This window comes from Notolepis coatsorum (genome assembly GCF_963971535.1).
Source record: "Notolepis coatsorum genome assembly, chromosome: 9".
In the NCBI taxonomy this organism is placed as follows: Eukaryota; Metazoa; Chordata; class Actinopteri; order Aulopiformes; family Paralepididae; genus Notolepis; species Notolepis coatsorum.
The window spans coordinates 29627889-29641437 of record NC_140173.1 but is presented as its reverse complement, the minus strand read 5'-3'; positions in this window follow the sequence as shown (position 1 = coordinate 29641437).

The window sequence follows — 13549 nt, the reverse complement described above, 5'->3', positions numbered from 1 at the left end:
TATATATCTGCTCTCCCTCTCCCCCCCCTCTCTCTCTCTCTCTCTCTCTCTCTCTCTCTCTCTCTCTCTCTCTCTGAGTTCCACACAGAAGACGTGAATGAGGAAAGGAGAGAGCAGGGGAAGTGGACCCGTTTGGATTGGAATAAAAGGAGGAAAATCGGTGTCCCGTCAGGTCCCGACCGGGCTGGGTCTCCCGTGTGTCTCCCGGTTCTCCCTGCGCCAGAGAGAGAGACCGCACCGGGCTTTCTTCTTCTCAAGGAGCGGAGAGAACGGGTCGGGGACGCACCTCCAACACAACCTGCTCCTCACAGAGAGCGACCCTCCCGTTGCATAAGCAGACCCTCGGGTAAGGGGGGAACTAGACATGAAAAGACATGCATTATTCATAGTATCACGTTATGCCCCCCCCCCCCCCCACACACACACAAACGGTGTTTGGTTGACCGTAACCAAATCTGTTGTATTGTGCCTATAATAATAACACCATTTCGGTTATTTGGCAGATGTCCCCTCCCGTCCTAATAAGGGCGATGCTACTTATGTTTCCTCGAAGGAGCGCGTTTTGATTTCCGCAATGCCTCCTTCTTTGTGCCGACAAGCGTCAGACTCACAACGTGACAACCGCTGCGCTTTTAAGACTAATTCTCCCCACCAGCTCGGTCTCTGCGTTTGGCAACATGACTGAAGGGCGAGACGAGAGAGGGAGACAGGAGTATTCAGAAGTACTGTATTTGCATATCGTATATGTCACAGAAATGTAACAGTACTATATACCTGTATGTCCCTATGCCATAAATGTCATGATGTCATCTGTATGTTGTGTATGTCATAAATGTCACTAGTATGAATTGAAAATGTGGGACCCTGATGTAAACAAGACAAACGTCTTTCTCTGGGCTGCATCCCCTTAACAATTGTGTGTATTGAGCAGTGATGCGTTCTTCTTGGGACGGGGTTGCACGCAGTGCAGCCAAAGTTTTGTGAGCAGAAGCGCGTGCACGCACACGCACGGATGTGCACGGCACGCGTGTGCACACAGGAGTGCGCTGCACTCGCCAACTCGCTATAAGTACCCACCTGGGCTACTTTGCATATCAATAGCGCCGGTCGTCAGGTGTGTTAAATACGTTCTCAGTAACATTTACACAGAACTTGTGAATGAAATGTGTTACATTCCATTCGTAGAGGCAATTGGGCACTGTCTTTAGTCTGCTTAAGCGAGGGAACATTTATGCGCATGTGCGGGAGCGCGTGCACGCGCCCTGGAGCGCGCGTGCATGTGGCGTCGTTAGCGTGCGTGCAACCAGTGTTGATATGACGAACGCAACACTGGTATTGAGCCGTACTGTATTGTACCCATTCTGCAATCTGTTAAATAAAGTTTTCATTCATTCATTCATTCGCCACGCTTCCGTGAGTCTGCCTCAGGTGTATGAACGAATAATGGACTCTGTGAAGCGCTCTGGGTGTCATGAAGAGCGCTATATAAATCCAAGTCATTATTATTATTCGTTCATTCATTCTCTCTCAGACTGCACAGCGACTGACGGCCTGAGATGAGACGAGAGAGGGAGACAGGAGCTTCACGTGCACTGCTTCTCTCCAGAGGTGCGTTGCTCATGGGACGGGGTTGCACGCCGCCGTGCAACCGACTCTGTGAGCAGAAGGACGCGCACGCACATGCACGGATGTGCAAGCGCGTGCACACAGGAATGCGCTGCACTCGACTGATGTGCCAACTCGCTAAGTACTACTTTGCATAACAATACGGCCGGTCGTCAGGTGTGTTCAAATAGGTTCTCAGATACATTCACACAAAACTTGTGAATGAAATGTGTTACATTCCATTTGTAGAGGCAATTAGGCATCGTCTTTAGTCTGTGCGGATGCGAGGGAACATTTATGCGCTTGCACGGCCGTGCACGTTGCGCCATTAAAACACTGTGCAATCAGCTTTGAAATCAGCAACGCAACACTGGACTTCACAGTGACTGACGGGCTGAGATGAGATGAGAGAGGGAGACAGGAGTATTCAGAAGAAGCGCAGTGCTTCTCTCTCAGACATCACAGCGACTGACGGGCTGAGATGAGACGAGAGAGCGAGACAGGAGTATTCAGAAGAAGCGCAGTGCTTCTCTCTCTCAGACATCACAGCGACTGACGGGCTGAGATGAGACGAGAGAGCGAGACAGGAGTATTCAGAAGAAGCGCAGTGCTTCTCTCTCTCAGACATCACAGCGACTGACGGGCTGAGATGAGACGAGAGAGGGAGACAGGAGTATTCAGAAGAAGCGCAGTGCTTCTCTCTCTCAGACTTCACTTTGACACATGGTGGTAATAATAGCAGACCATTCATTCATAATTCAAAGGTGCTGTTCCCCTGGCTGCCGCCATTCAGCAGCCTCCCTTACACCTGCCAATTATACATTTTAATATTTATGGGCGGCTGGGTGGCGCAGCGGACATTGTGCTTGTCACCAACGCAAGAGACACCGGGTTCGAATCCGGCTGTCGGCGTTGCCTCCGGCTTGGGCCGGCCGTCATATAACTCAATTGGCAGAGTTAGCGGGTGGAAATTGATGGGTGGTAATCTGGACGTTGTGGACAGCGACTCCTACAGGTCGGTTGGGGGACCCCTGCACAGCAAAGACTAGTTATTTTTAATAACGGCGCATTGCAAATGTGAATCCCGCAGGGATATTTTTAATGAATGAAACCTATCGGGCATTTGGCTCTGATTAGTTTCATATTCTCTGCTGTGGATGTATTTGCTTAACGGAGCGCCCGGATTGTGTTTCATTCAAGTGTGACGGGTGGCATTAATGAGAAAGGAGGAGGGGCCTCAATGAGCCAGGTTCCGTTATAGGGGGATACCTGCGGGAGGAACGTTAGTTGGAATTGTTTGTTGCGGCCGGTGCAGTGAGGTAGGTGCACACCTCACTCCGGAATGCAGGAACAAGCATTACACGCTAAGATCATTTGCCTGGTTCCCAGCGGGATTGAAAGTAGTCGGTAGGATAATTGGACCACCGACGGGAACAGAGCACCAGTGGTCCAGCTGCTCTTGTCGTGAAACACTTTTAGTTATTGTTTGGTTATATAAATATGTCTAATCCGCCCGGGCCAGTGGGCCGGTAGACGGGCAAAAATAATTGGGTCTTGCCCTTGGGCCGGATTAGTTTTCTTTACCTATGTATGTTTGTTTGTTTATTTGTGTGTCCGTTTCCCCCCCACCATAACACCAACCCATGTACAAGGTACCTCTCTCAGACGTGAACACGGGCAGGCTTAGTGTGCCATTATCATATGGATGCCGTGGTTATGCACAGTTTGCACAAGTTGAATCACTGAGTGGTATGATATCTGTTTACTTCATTGTGAGAAGTTTGATATCCCTTTTTATACAGTTCTTGACGTGGTATTTATTGATGTGTGATAAAGTTTCCTTCATTGTGTGAAGTGCTATTTATTGACAATCGATATCGTATGAAGTGCTATTTATTGACAATTGATATCGTATGAAGTGCTATTTATTGACAATTGATATTAGTCAAGTCAAGTCAAGTCAAGAGTTTTAATTGTCACGGCATACAGGTATACAATGAAATGCGGCTGGTCTTGCCCGCGACGATGTGCAATACAGTGGTACAACATATAATAGAATCCAATAAAAATACAGTGGTACAACATATAATAGAATCCAATAAAAAACAACAGTGCAATAAACAGGTACATGGTGTGCCATCTCGGTATCTGTACATAGTATTTACAGAGCATATAGGACATGCTAGGTAGCTTTAGTAGTGCAATACACTGTTCCTGATGTTATACTAATTTAAGTGGCCTTTCCTCTGGCCATAAGTGTGCGTGTGTGCGGCATGAGTGTTAAAGTGGCTGCTAGTGTGTGAGCGTGCTCAGCGTGCGTGTCGTGTATGTGCTAGTGTGTGCTTGTGTGTGGATAGTTCAGTTTCTGTGTCTCTCAATGTTCATTGTTCAAGGCTCTGATGGCCTGGGGGAAGAAGCTTAGCCTAAGCCTCTCCGTCCTAGTAGCTGGGGTTCGCAGGCGTCTGCCTGACCTCAGCAGCTGGAACAGGCTGTTATTGGGGTGGTGGGGGTCTTTCATTATCCTGCAGGCTCTGGATTTGCACCTCTTGTTGTATAGAGCCTGCAGGGGAGGTAGATTACTCTCCTTCATTGTGTGAAGTATCACCAGGTTGCTGTGAATAAAACCCTGCCCGGTCAAGACTGATTGGGGTTCCTGAGCATGAGGTTGAAGTGGGCTTATAGTAACTTTGTCCACCCCTTTTTATGTAATAAATATTATGGTTAAATTAACCTACACTCTTGTGTCTTTCTTAAAGCTAGGAACTTAGCGGGTGTAACACAAGCATAAATTGAAGTGTATGCGTGTACTGTGGATTATGAATTACGAGGAATCTGAATCAGTGGATTGTTGAATTGTTTCACTGTCACTCACATGTTATTGTGATAGTGTAACTGGGATTAAAATGTCTGATGAGATGTGCTGTTTGACGGTTTTGAGAAATTGAATGAGCCGTTGACATTAATGCATTTGAGAAAATGCATTTATCTGTTCAAGCACTGTTATCTGATGATGAACATGTGTCACTGGTATAAACCAAAGGTTAATCAATTCAATGCATGTATGGATGATGTCCGAAGATTAAAACCTGATTAATAGTGAAACTGTATAGCCTCCAAGCCTCTCTGACACGTTATTTCGGGTCGCGCCTTGAAACTTTGGGAACCATGTATTTATATATAAAGTACATGACACCTAAGCTGAGCGCATACACTGTACAGATATCCTCATAAGTATCTATTAATTCGTAACAATTAGATACTCTTTGGGCTTGTTTGTATCTAATTATTCTGCAATAGTTGAACTAATTATTTTCGCTAGCAATAGATCTCATTCGATTATTCATTCCATTAAGCCTACTGCCAGCAGGCACATTTAAAGAAATATAATCTGATTGATTGGGGTAATGAGGGACTTAACATTAGCCTATAGATATGCATTTAACTTGTCTGCGAGGCTATTGAGCCGTACTGTATTGTACCCATTCTGCAATCTGTTAATAAAGTTTTAAATCAATCACTCAATCAATGCCGTTAGGATTTCTGCGATCGACACCTGCTGTCTTTTCAGGTGAGGCGGCCGCGCGCAATGATCCTGAGTATCAAGTCTGGTTCGAATGAACGAGACTGAATCAGCGTTCGAGGAACAGGGAAAGCGCGGATTCAAACATCGGGTTAATTGAATCTGGATAATGGGACTTTTGATCGACTTAGTTGAACCAGGTACGGGGAATAGGGCCCTGCTCAGCTGCCAACATCATTCTAGCACATAAATGCAGCCCAGGCAGAGTGACAGTGAAGTAGATTCCTTGAGTGAGCGCTGGTTTCAAGAAGAATTCAGACTGGAGATGGCTTTCAGAAGCAATGGCTCAGTTGGTGAAAAGGTGATTTATTCAGCCTACAAGCATAGGTTTCCACAGCACAGCAACAAAACGTCCATCCTTGACCCAGCCTCGACTAGACTGAGTCCTCTGTTCTCAACAAGTTGTTTAAATCCTATCTCCAATACACAAGTTGGTCTGGTCCTCCCCTGCCAATAGTTGGTAAACTGGTTTGGTGTGTGTGGTTTGTGTGGGTGTCACCTGATATGTCTGTGTGTAGTGTGTGATCAAATCAGTCTGGGGTGATGGGTGGGTGAGTGAGAGTGTCTGTCACATGAAGCTAGTGTGTGTGTCTCTGTGTGTGTGTCTATAAGAGTCAAGTGTGTGTGTGTGAGAGTCTAGTGCAGGGATCTCAAACTCGCGGCCCGCGGGCCAATTGCGGCCTGCGGGATGATATTTTGCGGCCCCCTACTGGACATCAAAGTTTAGTGTTAATGCGACTCACGCGCAACTGTTTGCCAAGTCGTTGCGCGAGAGTTGGACGTTTTATTTATTTTATCACTTGTAGGCTACCATAGCGCAGGCTCATGACTAGGGATGGGTACCGAATTCGGTACTTTTGAGGCACCGAACCAAAACACGTCGGTACTACCGAGTATCGAATCAAGTGAGAAACCGAAAAAAAAGAGAAGAAAAAATTTAACTTTTTTCTTTTCATGTCAACGTTCACTCGCACAATATATGCTTACCTAGGATTTGACTTGATTCAACAACAAAGCAGTCGGAGCAATGACAAGCCGAAAACTGTCGAAATTGTAGTTATTTGAAGTTTGGATTTTTTTTACGACTGAGGTAGGTAAATTAAATTTCTTGAGACTAAAGTACCGAAAAAAGGTACCGTTGGGTACCGGTATCGATTCACAGGTACCGGTACCGGTATCGGTTCAAATGTGAAAGGTACCCATCCCTACTCATGACAGCAACGTTATGTTAGTGACTTGGTTGAAACGTGATTCCGGAGTGATATCAAGTAAAGTGGAAGTCAAATGCATCCTCGCTATCTCTCTCCTCTGCGAGCAGTGCTCTGCATGTCCGGCTGCACTGCCACTGTCTGTCTGTGTGTACGGATCTGGTCCAATCACATACGCGTCCCGTCAGCATTTTTCCCCCTCACCCACAGTCTGCGAATCAGAGGCAAAGTAGGGGAGTAGGGCGGGTCTTCACGGACTGCATGTTGTCTCTCTCTTTCAGTTCAAGTCGGAGCAGAGTTGACAGTGCATCTACAGTAAACTCGCTCCCAGTTTTATCTCCGTGAGATAAATGTAGCTATTAGCCTATTTTCGCCAGCAGGCAGCCAGCAGAAAAATATGGCATTTTCAAAGATGGTCAGTAAAAGAAAAGTCGACTGCAATTCAAAGGTTAATGTACTGAAAAATATGCGTTCATCCTGAGTCCCAGCACCAAACCAATTATGTGACTATATGCCAAGAAACGGTAGCTATTTGAAAATAATGTATGACTGAAGTGATGGAGACCATGTTTGAAGGCAAACAAAAGCAAATCCCCCTCAGATCGCACAGCAACCAGAATAACTGAAATACTGGCTGGTGATTTGATTAAACAGCTTTGTGATAGAATAAAAAAAAATGCACAGTGCATTTCCATAGCTGTGGATGAGTCCACTGACACCACTGAGAAGCCTATGTTCTGAAGAACCGTTCATGTTCTGAAGAACTGTTCATGTTCTGAAATGTTATTGCTAAAGATTGAGAAGATTGGATCAGTTGTACTTTTTTTTTAATACTTGAAACCCTTTTTGTGTGGAATATTTGATGCGGCCCAGCCTCACCCAGACTCTACCTCCAGCGGCCCCCAGGTAAATTGAGTTTGAGACCCCTGGTCTAGTGTGTGTGTGTGTGTGTGTGTGTGTGTGTGTGTGTGTGTGTGTGTGTGTGTGTGTGTGTGTGTGTGTGTGTGTGTGTGTGTATGTGATCTAGTGTGTGTGTGTGTGTGTGTGTGTGTGTGTGTGTGTGTGTGTGTCTATATGTGTTTGTGTCGGAGTGTGTGTGTCTATGAGAGTCTAGTGTGTGTGTGTGTGTGTGTGTGTATGTGAGAATCTAGTGTGTGTGTGTGTATGTGTGTGTCTATATGTGTTTGTGTGGGAGTGTGTGTGTCTATGAGAGTCTAGTGTGTGTGTGTGTGTGTGTATGTGAGAATCTAAATCAAATCAAATAAAATGTATTTGTAAGGCCCGACAACACACGTTAATGTCCCCATGGGCCGTACACGTCTTCTTTAAACAAGTCAAGAAGAAACATAACAATAAGTCAAGAACAGAACAAGAACACCATAAGGTCCAACAAATTTTAAATAAATGCAAATAAATGAAAGAATGCAAGCACTCCCAGACATACCCCACGCGAAGGTAAGGAAAAACTCACTAAAACCTAACAATAGGGAAAAATGCTCCACAGGCAGTGTGGAGGAGAGAAACCTTAGAAGGGCCATTCAAGGGGGGATCTCCCTTCTTAGATGTCGGTGAGTGTTTAAGTATTACATCACGCGCAGGAGTGGTTTGTGAACAATAAACCATGCCTAGGGGTGGTCGTTAGACCCCCCTAGGCATGGTTTATTGTTCATTGTTCACAAATCACGACTGCAAGTGGTGTAAAGCTTTTATACAACTGCCACATTCATCCTACCTTATTTCTATACAATAAACACACATTAATCGAAGATTTATTGAAAAAACCATCCGCCAGAAAAAGTAGTTCCCACAACTACAAAAAAGACAATTTGCCTCCATGTGGAAGCAGATCGGAAGTACATCCAACCAACTAACACATCCAACTGTGTATTATTGGAATGATTGAGAGAAGTTGCCTCATGTGGAAGCAGCTTGAAGTGCATCCAACCAACTAACACATCCAACTGTGTATTATTGGAATGATTGATTGAACATTTTATTACCAGATGCAGAATGGGTACAATACAGTACGGCTCAATACACACAATTGTTAAGGGAATGCAGACCTACTTTCCATAGAACTTCATTCTTAGATGCTTCTATAGAAAGTAGGTAAAACAAATTAAAACGTTTTCTTTGCCCTATAGGAAAAAAACGTTTTCTTCGCCCTATTTTTTTATTTATTTTTTTAAACCTACTGTAGAGGGCCTAAACTTAACCAGTTGGAAACCAAGCGTACAGTAATAAAATTAGCAATCAATCAATAAATCAACTCAATAGGCCATGCTCACTTAGAACAGCGCAGCACCCTGCTCTCTCTCAGTCTGACCCGCGTTGCAGACAGGAGTGTGTGTGTGTGTGTGTGTGTGTGTGTGTGTGTGTGTGTGTGTGTGTGTGTGTGTGGGGGGGGGGGGGGGGTGGCGGTGGGTGGAGACTAGAGCTAGCGCTGACAGTCAGAGAGAAGGAAAAAGAAATTGAAAAAAAAAATGCAAATTAATCAATCAATCAAATCGCGATTTTTCTTTTGTTCTAGAATGACTCAAGACCCATCAATTACATCATCCAACATTGTTTAAAGGACTAACACATTCGCAGTGACAGAATCGCTTCATATTTAGTCGTTATGGCGCTATCAACATATCCATTTGTTGTCCGCGATCTTGTTTTCTCCCGGAGTGAGCCGGCGGAGTGATATGTGATTCGGTTGTGGGCGGGTCCTGAGCCCAGGACCGTGGATTGTTGCCAATAAAGACATGTAAATGGAATGTTTCAGCCAATCAGAATTGAGAAATTTGCATGCCGTTGTATAATGCTTACTAACAGTTGGTGAGCATGCACTCAAGTGTGTAGTGAAACACAGATGAGTGCATGCAATAGCTGATAGCGATAGCAACTGAACATTTTGAAAGATTAAAGATAGAGCTGATAGCGAATCTATTTGAGGCACAGGGGTGGCGCAAAGAGGGTCGTCTAGTGTGTGTGTGTGTGTGTGTGTGTGTGTGTGTGTGTGTGTGTGTGCGTTGATCAAATTATCCTGAAACCAGTTTGTCCTGTTTTAGATGAATTGGTGGTCTCAAAATGTCCTGGTGGGTGAGTTAGCGGGGGAGTGTCACATGAGCGAATATGTGAGTGTGTCTATATGTGTGGCAGTGGGTGTATGTGTGTGTGTGAGGTTAATCTGGTTATACCAAACCTAGCCTTCAGCCCCTCAGATATCTCAAACACACATAATCAATATTATTTATCTAGCTAGTTTTAACTTGATTGGCCATATGAATTAAATTGTTACTTCATTCCTCTCTTGTAAATTCCTCAATGGGATTTACACAAACAGAATTTCTTATGTTTTAATCTCATATCCTAATTTGTATTTTTCCATATTGGTTACCGTTATTTTTAAGTTATTCCTATATTTAGCTTAACTAAATTAAACCATTAATATCTTTCAATGTATGTAACCTATCAACAGTAAGATAACATTTATACTCCGTTTTCCTAGACATATATATATATATTTTTTAATGAAAATTAATATTAATCAGAGTAAGAGAGTAATTTATAAAATTCATAATAACAGAACTAATAATAATAAAAAATAAAAAGGAACTGCCGATCAAGTTAATAATACTAAGAATAATATCGGGAAAGATAATAAAGAAAAGAAATAAAGAAAGAATGTTAACATTATTAATACAAGAAATAATAATCCAATAAATTATTAAACTAATTATAGTCCATTTGTCATAAAATTGAATTTGTAAAAATAAAAAATAAATTGTGGTCGATTGGTCGTTGGTCTTCTTCCACGATCTGGTCCTGCTGGTCATCTGTCGTTCATTTTTGTAGTGTTTGTAGTCCATCTGTCCATCTCCTCTCTTTAAGAGAAATATAGCATTGTTTTTCTCTTACATTGTTTTTCATCATGCAAGGCAATCAAACATCGTCTCATGGCACACAAACTTCTTCCTCTCTTGGGGCAGGTGGGAGAGGTTTGGTGCCTCTGTCTGATGCCAGCCTGATGTTTGGGCAGGGCTCAGAACCCCGGTTGGATGGCAGCTTGTTGTTTTGGGAGGAGCGGACCCTGACTCGATGACCGCAGGCCTCAGTGATGCCTCCCCCTGATTCCTCCGCCTGGTCAGTGCGTTGGCCGGAGCTCTCAATCAATCCGTGAGAGCTGGGCTTCCTCAATATATATACATATATATATATTTCTTTTTGAAATATGAAATATGAAATTTCATAACAATAGTTTTTTTTGAAATATGAAATATGAAATTTCATAACAATAGTTTTTTTTTTTAAATATGAAATATGAAATTTCATAACAATTATTATTTTGACGGTCCTTCTGGCTGAGGGCTTCTCCCAATGACAGCCTCTTCGCTGTCATCCGTCATCTGGCGCCCTCCTGCAGTGGTGCCACTCGGAGTCACAAGGGGTGATTTTTCCACCTATATGTTCGTACCAGTGTTTCCCGGATCACCTCCTGTGGCCCCTGGTGTTGTCTCGGCCACCCAGAGTTTCTGATGCGATGTGGTATATAGCTCCACCTCTCTCGACACTGGCTCCACCTCTCTCGACATACTTTTGTTGTCCCCTGCTGGCGTGTTGGGTCGTTGTGCATGGTCGGCTCCTTGGTCGGATCGGCTTTGTGTAGTTTCCTTGTGGACCCACAACTTGTAGAGACTTCTTGGCCGTTAGTTGTTCCCTACTCTATCTATCTACTCTCACTTCCTCTTCATAAAAAACAATACTTAACTAACTATAGTACAGAGAATTTCATATTCTGATTCAACCTTGTCTGTGCTTTTCCTTAATTTGTTTTTCCTTTCTTAAATATTCAGTTTTATAATTTCACTTTTTATTCCAGATTGTTTCTCTTATCCAACAACATACGGTCTGAGAATTCGGCCATGTTTAACTATTTCTTTTGCTAATTAATCTATATTTTTAGTTATTTCTCCATACACTTAAAATTACTTTCATGTTGTCCATTTGCTTATAGAATAGTTTCTGATTCAACGTTCTTATTTCCTACTTATTGTTTCTAAAATTAATTGTACACGTCTTCAACAATACATGGTCCATCTATTAACACACCCATCCTGGACGCTGACTCCCACTGTAGTGTTATTTTGTTCTGATTAGTGTATTCTAGTGTCTCTTTAATTACCTCAGCTCAGTTGCACAGACCTGGCCTATTACTAATTCTATATGTTATTTTGAATTGTATACTATGTCTATTGTGCTTTTTATTTAGGTTAGTTTATATTTCCTAATTTTCTTTACCTTGTCTTAATTTTCTATTATTTAAACATTGTTGTACTTACCTCTCTTTTAATCCTGTGTACCTTTACAATCAGCTCCCGCCAGACAAACGGGGTCCGTGACAAATATCCTTGATTTGTTTTATTCCATTAAATTGTCACTGTGTCATGTTTCTTCACTTGTGTGTCAAATCTCAAGTGGCCTTACTCTCTGTTGTGTATTTCTTTTTCTCTCCTGCCATTAAACATTTTCAGTCAATATGATTCTAGTTAGCCAGTTTGGGTTAACCTAATTGCAGGACGGCTTTTTGCATTTTTCATACCACAAGATCTTTGAATTTTTATTCACGTTTGTCTGGTGCATTATTAGTCCAGAGCTATGAGTCTGGAGATGTCATTATTCGGTGTTGATCATGTCCTCAACGCCCATTGCAATTTCTGTATTTCGCTCTCTTCACCTCCCCTTCTCTGTGGTAATTCTTTCAGTGAGTCTTTGCTCATTGTGACTTTTACGGCTCTTGTATTCATGAATGTTGCCTGTTAGGTTGTCATCGCGTTTTTTTCCCAGTGAGATCTTACCCGTCGTCGGCTATAATGAATTGATTCATTATCATGTTTTAAGCATATCCATTGGGACGGCGTCGCTGTTGAGGGGAGGCCTATTTGCGCGTTGCCATTGCTGAGTTAATGGTCTGTTTTGTCATTGTCTGAGTTGAGATTTATCAACATTTTCCCTTTGTTCCAGAAGTGTGATGTTGTCGATAAGTAGGCTTCTTTTGTTTTCTTTTCATATTATTGTTCAGATTGTTTTTTTGTATTTTTAATTTTTTTATTTTTTTTATAGAGACCTCATTTGTAATCGGCAGAAGGAAAAAGTGAACTCCTAATTTCTGTATGTGTAGGTGTGTTTTATATTGCTTGTTTCTTTTACACAAGTGTCTTTGTTAGGTGTCTTTGTTGTTGCCTGTACTCCCTGTCTTGATCCGTTATATTTTTACCTTATTTTCTTGATGGATGTTGTCACAGACTCCGTTCTCCTGGCGAGACGCTGTGAAGCAGAACAAGGCAAAAAGAGACATGTTTTACTATATATAAAACTGTAATTTCAGATACAATTTCATCTAAATTTAGCATAATTGTTGTTCTTTTAACATTAATTTGATTGAGAGAATTTGTGATAGAAATATAAAGATACTGTTTTGTTTTCGTTGTTTGTCTCCTCGTTCATACAGCATACTGGTCCGTTCTGTATCTGGATTTTGTTAGCTATTTTCTAAACTAATCTATGCTTCTAGCCCACTGGCCACTTCCACCTGTATTTTCTCAGAAAAAGAACAAATTAGTCAAATGATTTGGTTATTCATAACATTCATTTCATATAGTTGTTTGAATTTGCCTACTATAATGTTTCTGCCCCTTTTTGTCATGCAATTTTGTGTGCAATTCTGCATTGTTGCCGTAACTTTGGCTCTCCTTCCCCTGTTTCAGAACCCATTTACTGGCTTCTTCAAGGTTAGAATGATTTAGCATAAAATATTTGGACTACTGCTGCATTTCTTCTGTGTCTATTTTTTGTCATAATTTTGACAGGTTGTAAGCATCCGGATTAATCAACCATCCATTTTTATCTATATATCCTCTCTTTGACTCTGTCTAGTTCAGAGTCCACATGACCACAAAAGCCATTGCTATGACAATTGTCCTCTCCCATCTGTGCAGCTTGGCCAGGCTGTACAGGTGGGAGACCTCAACATTATCCACCATCCTCTCTTCTCTTTCCTTACCGCCACAGTAAGAGTTGATCAAAAACACTGTAGCATAAAGGGAAATCCATGATTGGTAGTTTTGCACAACGGGCTGCTACTTTACATAATTATCTATATTTTAAAATG